Consider the following 8,796-nt stretch of genomic DNA (forward strand, 5'->3'; position numbering starts at 1 on the left):
TAGTATATGATTTTATTAATATGATGTAAATGAATGCAAAATATGAGTATCTTTTGTTCTTGTTTCTTTCAAGTACATGAATGCAAATTTTAAGATATTAAAAATTAGAATTTGCTCTTTTTTTGAAGAGTGAACTAGTCAAGATCCTGAGGATAACATTGGAAATCATACAGGAGTATAGAATATCAAGAAAATTATAAAGGGGGTAAGGACATTTGAATTGCGAGTTTTATGGTTTCTCAGCTGATGTTCGATTCTCGACTAATGTGGGTTCGCACAACGTAATCTCCCTTTAAAAGGAAGGAAATACGCTTCTTACTGCGTAGTTTAAAAGGTCTATAAGTTGTTAAAGAAATAAGATGATTATAATATACTAAATAGTTATCGCAAAAAAGAATGTGTGTGATTTAAAAGGTCTATAGATTGTTATAGATTGTTAAAGAAATAAGAAGATTATGATATACTAAGTAAATAGTTGTCGCAAAAAAGAAAAAGACCTTGTTGTTATAAATGTATTTTACATTATAGTGAATGTCAATCAAGATGTAATAAGATCTATCAAGATCTAATTGATATCTATCAGGATTTGAAGTATCTGTCTTTTAGTCAGAAATTAAGAGTATTGTCCTCTATAAATAGAGGGTTTTATTCAGTATTCTCAATCTCTCATCCCTCAACAGAAATAAAGAAGCATCCCCTCTTCTATCTCTATTTATTCCTGTTCTTGTTTATATTCTTGTAATTCTTTATTTATATTTATAACACGTTATCAACATGAGTCCCTAATATTTATTATACCGTGGTTAAAAGCCTTGTAGCAATTAAGATGAAGCGAATGTCTTTTGCATCTGTTATCAATTCTTCATGAAATCTGTAGCTTTAATGAGTCATATTACATGACAAAAAGCATGCACAGTCGAAGGTTTGTATTCTGTAACTTTAATGAGTCATATTACATGACAAAAAGCATGCACAATCGAAGGTTTGTATTGTTGGTTTGTATTATATGACACTTGTTATGTAATTAATAATGCACAGGTATAACGGAATTAGTTAAGTATTCCCTCCGTTTCGTTTTATTTGACCCTTTTTTAAAAATATTTGTTTCAATTTAGTTGTTCCTTTGATGAAATCAAGAGAATTTTATCATGTTCTTTCAATATTACCCTCAACATTAAATGATTAAACAAAATGTATTTACTCAAATTCATATTTTCAATGCATAATTAATAGGGTTACTTTAGTAAAATAAGCCTCTATTAAATAATTTCTTAAGGGATGTGCCAAGTCAATAAGGACCAACTAAAACAAAACGGAGGAAGTAATTCACATAGTATCAAAAGTCACATAGTATCAAAAGTAATGATTTCTTTTATATGTTTGTCTTTAATGATGTTTATTAATTTATGATATCTACGGATATGTATTTTTGCTTAAAAGAAAAAAAAGGTAGCCTTTTAAGGGTTCGTTGATGAATCTTGTTGTACAATTTGATATATTATGTCATTGATTATAAGACGGTGGATTCAAATTCTATCACACCAAAAAGATAAGACATTGGGTTAAATTCCTGATACACCATGATTATATGATGTTGGATTCAAGTCCCATCGATTTATGCCTAAGACGTCTATATATGGATAAGACGTTGAGTTTGAATCTCAATGCATCATACTGATGATATTATGATGGCTAAGGCAAAGTAATGGGTGTTTGATGAAAAGTCATGAAATCCGACGCATTGAATATGCTCCATTCTCTGAAATGAATGTGGTAGCAATGCATAATATGTCTAAAAGAGACAAGTGATTGAATATACAAATATAAATGTGGTGGGACAATATGAAAATTATTATCAAAAGTGAAAATATTTTCTTATTATGATCATAAGATATATTAGAGAAAAATTCTCTATATCATAAGGCACAATTATATTACATTCCTAGGGAATGAGAACCTTATTAATACAAACGTGCACTTGATTGTGATGATATCATAACTTACTTCCGAATGAGTCATAATAACTGAGAAGAGTTATTTTGAAATCTACTTTTAAAATAGTAAATCTAAAATTTATTCATGTACTAGTAAATCTGAAATTTACTACAGTAAAAAGGTACATGTCATGGTAAATTTGAAGTTTGCTAAAATAAAAGTTCATAAATTGAGATGAACGATTGAGACATCCCAAAGATGTGCATACTAAGTATTAAATACATATTGAAGAATTTGAAAATTCTTCATGAGCTTTTAATGTTGCTTGTTCTCATGAAAAGTTGGTTGGACCAACTAATTTTGGGATTGAATCACTTAAAATCTGAAAAGTATAAAAGGTGAATATGAGCCCGTTCACCAGTCATGTGATCTATTAAGATGCATCGATATAAGATAATCACTTGTACGTTTATTGTCAACCTGCAGTTTGACATTCATAAAGTTGTTTGCTCAATAAAATTGAGTTAAGAACATAATTTTCATATTGTGTAATCAAGACAATTCATCTTGATGATAATGATTTGCATTGAATGCCTTTGATAAATAGCTAAATCATTGCCATTGAGAACAAAGCTTCATGTGTTGGTCTGAATATGATATGTTGCATACAATAGCACTTGTATGTCTTAGACCAATAAATTATGATTATTTCTTTCCTTTCAATTGGTTCAAGGTCAAGAACCAATTATTTCATCTAATAGCTAATGTGTGATATACGATTAATGAATATATAATGATGCACGAAGATGTATTCTCTAAAGTAAATTGAGATGTATGTTAGTTTTCCTAGTATAAGAGGGAGATGATAAACAACTATGCAATATGTTAGGAATTATCATGAGATCCTCTTTCAAAAAATAATTCAAGTCAAATGTCGAAAGCATCTCATGATTAAGCTGTACGTGCTCCCATTTATGTCCCTAAAGGACAAAGTCTATGCATGCGTGAAGCATGGTAGACTAATCGGTTCTAAATAAAATAATCCTCAAAAAGATAAGGAGAAAATAATCATAATAAGACGACAATGTGCTCTTAAAAAGCCTACGACATAACACTTCATGAAACCTTATGAGAGAGGTTCAGGTACTTGAAAATAATAAAGTGATGAGATCTCAAAGTGTTATGTCACATTGTGAACCGATAAGAAATGATATATCATTAATATATTTGGTACAATATTTGCGCAATATTGTGAGAGATTACTAGGATCCGAATTCTACGTTTATTTAAGTATGCTGACATAGGAACATTTATCAAGTGACATGAAAGGATGCATCTTGATAAGTGTAAAACTTATTTGATTTGCAGTCCAGACACTTGAAGATGTCACATATGAAGTGTTGAATATTGTCACATGACAAAATTTAAATGAACACTTTCTAAGGATTCAAAATGTTTGAAGCGTATAAAAGTTTCCGGAAAACTTATTTAGAATCCTTATATTGTACAAGCTTATAGCTTGAAAATTATTGGAACTCTTGGAGAGTTTTCAAAAGCAATAGATTGCCATTTCCTAGTTCAAGTGTCGCACTAGTGAATCTTGCAAATACTACAAGGCCTGATATAGCATTTTCAGTCAATTTGTTAAGCAAGACATATTTCTGCTCCTACTAGGAGACATCAAAATGGAATAAAATACATGAGTTTATTTTATTCTAAAGATTGTAGTCCCGACTTTATTGATCATGCTGATATTGGATATTTATTTGACCCGCATAAATCTCGATTTTAAGCATGGAATGTGTTCACATGTGGGGACACTGTCATATCTTGGAGATACACAAAGCAGTGTATCTAGCCACTTCATTGAACCATGATGAGATAATAGGTATTCATGAAACTAGCCAAGAATGTGTATGATTGAGGTCCATGATATATCTCATTAGAGAAAAATGTGGTTTGAAATATGACAATGTACCCATAGTTTTATACAGAGATAATGCAGCATACATAGCACATCTTAAAGAAGGATTCATAAAAGGAGATAGAACGAAACACACTTTATCAAAGCTCTTTTGAATACATGAGCTACAAAAGAATGGTGGTATTAACGTGCAACAGATTCGTTCAAATGACAATGTGGCTGATTTATTCACCAAGTCTCCTTCAATTGCAACTTTCAAGAAGATGGTGCACAAGATTGCGATATAAAGGTTCAAGGATGTTCTCATCAGGGGAAGTTAATACGCGTTGTACTCTTTTTCCCTTTCAATATTTTGTCCCACTGTATTTTATTTGTAAGGTTTTTAATAAGGCAACCTATATGCGTATTGTTAGAGACGTGTACTCTTTTTTCTTCACTAGATTTTTTTCCTACTGATTTTTTTCTAGTAAGGTTTTAACAAGGCACATTATCTATCTAGACATTCAAGGGGGATTGTTATAAATGTATTTACATTATAGTGAATGTCTATCAAGATCTAATAAGATCTATCAAGATCTAACTGATATCTATCAGAATTTGAAGTATCTGTCTTTTAGTCAGAAACTAAGAGTATTATCCCCTATAAATAGAGAGTTTTATTCATTGTATTCTCAATCAAGAATCATATAATCTCCATCCCTCAAAAAAAAAAAAAAGTCTCCCCTCTTGTCTCTCTATTTATTCCTATTCTTGTTGTTCTTTATTTATATTTATAACAATTGTGAAAATTCCACCTTAATTCTAGTACCATGTTAACCCAATGACTTATTCATCTACCGTCACAATTCAATTATAATGTACTTAGTGAATGAAAATAAATAGAGACTACTTATAAGTTGGTATTTTTTTATAACGGAAAAAATTGGTCGATCAATCAGCTACAAGAATAAAACGGTTTATGGTTCTTTGACCAAAATCAAAACCTCTTTGGGAAATTATACCCATGAGTAATGACATCGAAAATGGATGATATTGAATATTTGAACTCTGCATATTTTGTAGACAAACCTTTAAAGGTCAAAAGTCAAAAGATTGTCCAAAGAGGCAAACCTGTTACACATGAACTTGTCCATAGGACAACCGAGCTACTCTTGTCTGGAAAACTTATGTAAATGTACTCTTATCATTTAGTTTATCAATATGCACGAAGTATGAATTTCGAATATATATGTTGTGTTTAGATATGTATATTATATGTATATTTAGCATAAAGTATACGCTTCCTATATAATGTGCACATATTTTGTAAAGAGAAACTAGATGGCTTAAAGACCTCTTAAAGAGTGGGCTTTAGAATACTTTGAGCTTTATTTGGGCTCATAGATTTTTGGGCTTTGTAGAGTAAGTCATTTGGGTTTCATAGATGTTTCAATTGTGCAATTGTGAATTTGAGAATCAGCATACTTGAAAAAGTCAAACCAGAAATTAAATTAGTATAGTTGATCAAGTTTGATAGATTCGTTTTCAGAAACAAGAAATTCTAGATTTCTGATCCCCGGGGGAATACTACCAACCGCCTGACTCTCATTCAATGTATCTGTTATGATTATCTCATTTCTTTTTATCCTTTTCTATGATTTTGCTTACTATATACCTGATGTATATGATTGTGAATTGTGAAGCTTAAGGGTGTGTATCGGTCGGCTCAGTTCGACTTTTGTATATTATCGGTTCGGTTTATCGATTTTCGATTTTAAATATGCTAAACCATTGAGATATTTTCTATCGATTTTCAATTTATCGATTTTTAGTCCTTAAAAGTTTGATTTTCGGTTTGGCCAACAAGAAAATATTCATAAAATAGTAATAGTAACAACTAATATGAAAAGAAACTGAATCCTAGTTGCACTCAAAATCCTATGTGATGTATTTTAATTCACTGAATTTTAGTTTAAAAAACTGAATCTTAGTCGCTCGACCCACACCGTAGTCATCGCAAATCCTTGCTGCCGATCTACCAGAGGAGAAATTGAAAAGATTTAACTTTATGTCTTTATCGGGTAATAAATTTTTAGGAAACTGAATAGGTTTGTTAGTTTATATATATATATATATATATAATTAGTAGGCGTAATGTAGTAATTTTGTATATTCTTATTGCATTATCAGTTTACCCAATAATCTAATAAGAAAAAATAAAAATCGAACCTATAATTAAATAAAAAATTTGTAAAACCATTAACGTTAACCCAATAAAAATCTTAAAAGTTTGATTTATTAATTGTTTCGATTTTTTCACTCCTAGTGAAGCTAAGAGACATATGAAACTATATTTAACTGATGCATACATACCTCTTTGCTTTTACTATGAGAATTAGTGGTAGATTAGATAAATAATATAGTTTGAAAGGATACACCACAAAATCGCTGTTAGTCTGGGTGGTGTAGTTGGTTATCACGCTAGTCTCACACACTAGAGGTCCCCGGTTCGAACCCGGGCTCAGACATTTTTATTCCTTTTTTTATTTTTTATTTTTTATTTTGAAGATTATCACTTTAGTTCTTCAATACTGATCAATCTCATTTTGCTCCTTGTGATATATAACTTCTTTTTTTTCGGCGAATCTTGAATTTTAAATTAATGAGTTCCCGATGAAATAAGCTACTAAGTAATACTATCCTAAGTTAATGAGTTCCGATAACATAAGTTACTATGTAATCATAATGGGTTCCTTTGTATTTTTTTTTTTCATAATGAAGAATATCACTTTGGTTCTTCAATTATTGATCAATCTCATTTTGCTCCTTGTGATATGTAATTCAATATATTTAGTTTTTAATTAATTAATATATGCATTTTTGTTCCTTTATGTATGAAATATATTATATTAAGACTATTTAAGTTGTAGGAGTTTTTTTTTTTTTTTTTTTGCCGGAGAATCTAGACTTTTAAATTAATGGGTTCCCGATGAAATAAGCTACTAAGTAATACTATCCTAAGTTAATGGGTTCCCGATAAAATAAGTTACTATATAATCATATTAAAAAAAGAACCTCCCTCAACCCCAACACACCCAACACCACACACACACACACAAAATACCACTCAGAGATCAACCCCATGTTCACAAGGAAACATAAGCAATTCAAGGGTCCTTCGATGATGCCATCAAGTCAGCCTTCAATTTGTGCATGTGTGTTTTCATGTATAAAATTTTATTGACTTCTTTCTTTTTTAGTATATATTTATGGAATTTATGCTAGAGTGAACCCCCACACGACACTATAAAGTTTCCAGATTGGCTATGTCTGACCTCTGTATAACAAAATTAGGAATGAGGAACTTATCCTTATGCCCTAGCTTATCGAAGAAACCAGAACTTTGCGCTATACAAAAAGCAAGAAGAGTCGGCCACTCGGATTCTAATATTAGGCTTGTCAACGACATCATTAATTCATCAACATTGTTATAAATTATAATCGTAGGCGTATCGAATATTTGAAAATGATAATATTATTCACAAACATTCATGAGTGGAGACAGCCATGTTTTATGTTTATGTATGTGCGTAATTATTTCCTTTTGAATGATATGAATGATGTATGTTGTTCATGCATTAAGATTTTACAAGATTATAAAACTAATGATTGTCCCTTTCTGATGTTGTTTTTGGTGAACTTTGAATGGTGGAGAGGGAACTAATCATGAATTTGGGACTAGCACCATTAATAAATTGAATGTTAATTTATATTGCTTGAATTCTTCAAAAATATCGGGTTCTTTACTATTTTCTGGAGAATCTGAATACATAAATACGTCAGTATTTTTAAAAAGTCTTATTGTCGACTTAATTAAAGTCTTTTTGTTCTTGTCAAATGCTTATTATTATACCCGATTTTAAATCATCTTGTGTCACTTTAGCGGTTTAATTTTTTGTGTTTTCAATGTCAATGTTACTATTACGTTTGAGATATTACAGCTCAGTTGTCTAAACGGCAAATAGGTTTCCCTCGCTTTGGAAAATGACTTAACAGAATCAATGCATTTGGACATTATACTATTTCCGCTTTAATTTGTTTTTCTTCGTTACTATTTGAATAGTCAAAGAACTATTTTTCTATTCATAATTTTTTAAATATTCATAATTTTTTTAAGTATTCTTTAAATTATTTTGAATTGTTAACTATTATGACTTATAATACTTTTTATATAGTTTCTAAATATATAAATTTTATTTCAAGATAATTGAAGATTCTATGTTCAACCTTACGCCGAATTTAATCTTCACACTTTGAATCAAGTCAAACAAATTAAAATAGGAGTATAACGTTATTTGCATCATAATGATCATATCTTCACAAAGTAAATTAAAATAAAAAGAGTGTCACATTTCAAAAAATTTTCTATGAGGTGGTTTCGACCACCTCTTATCTTATTACCAAAATATGACCTTTACTCCCACTTAATTACATACCATATCCTAATATATAATAATTTTATTGTTTCATCATAATGGTTTAAATATTTAATATATTCTATTAATTTATATTAATTAACTATAACTACATATTGAAAGTAATTTTTTATTTATTTATTTAATTGGCTATCATGTTCAAAACTAATTTGTTACCACAAATCACAATAATTAATAATTTAAAATATTTAAAAGACATATAGAAATTTATTGACTCTCATTATTTTAGCAATGCCACATAAATTGAGATAAAAGAAAAAGTATTGCAAATCATAATAATTAATAACTTAAAATATTTAAAAGATATATAAATTTTTAGTTGACTCTCAAAATTGTATCGAAGCCACATAAATTAGGATACAAGGAGTAAATATATTATTTGATAATTACGTAAAAATTATTATAAATCACAATAATTAACAAGTTAAAATACTTTTTTAAAAATAGATAAAAGTTCTATTC

The 8,796-nt window shown here is 29.5% G+C and overlaps 1 non-coding gene across 1 annotated transcript; it reads left to right on the forward strand.

Moving 5' to 3' along the window:
• The first annotated feature begins 6,292 nt into the window (after positions 1–6,292).
• TRNAV-CAC lies at positions 6,293–6,366 on the forward strand. Its single transcript has one exon. It is a non-coding gene; the product is annotated as a tRNA-Val (tRNA).
• Positions 6,367–8,796: the final 2,430 nt, after the last annotated feature.

The sequence above is a fragment of the Capsicum annuum genome, chromosome 3, assembly GCF_002878395.1.
Source record: "Capsicum annuum cultivar UCD-10X-F1 chromosome 3, UCD10Xv1.1, whole genome shotgun sequence".
In the NCBI taxonomy this organism is placed as follows: domain Eukaryota; kingdom Viridiplantae; phylum Streptophyta; class Magnoliopsida; order Solanales; family Solanaceae; genus Capsicum; species Capsicum annuum.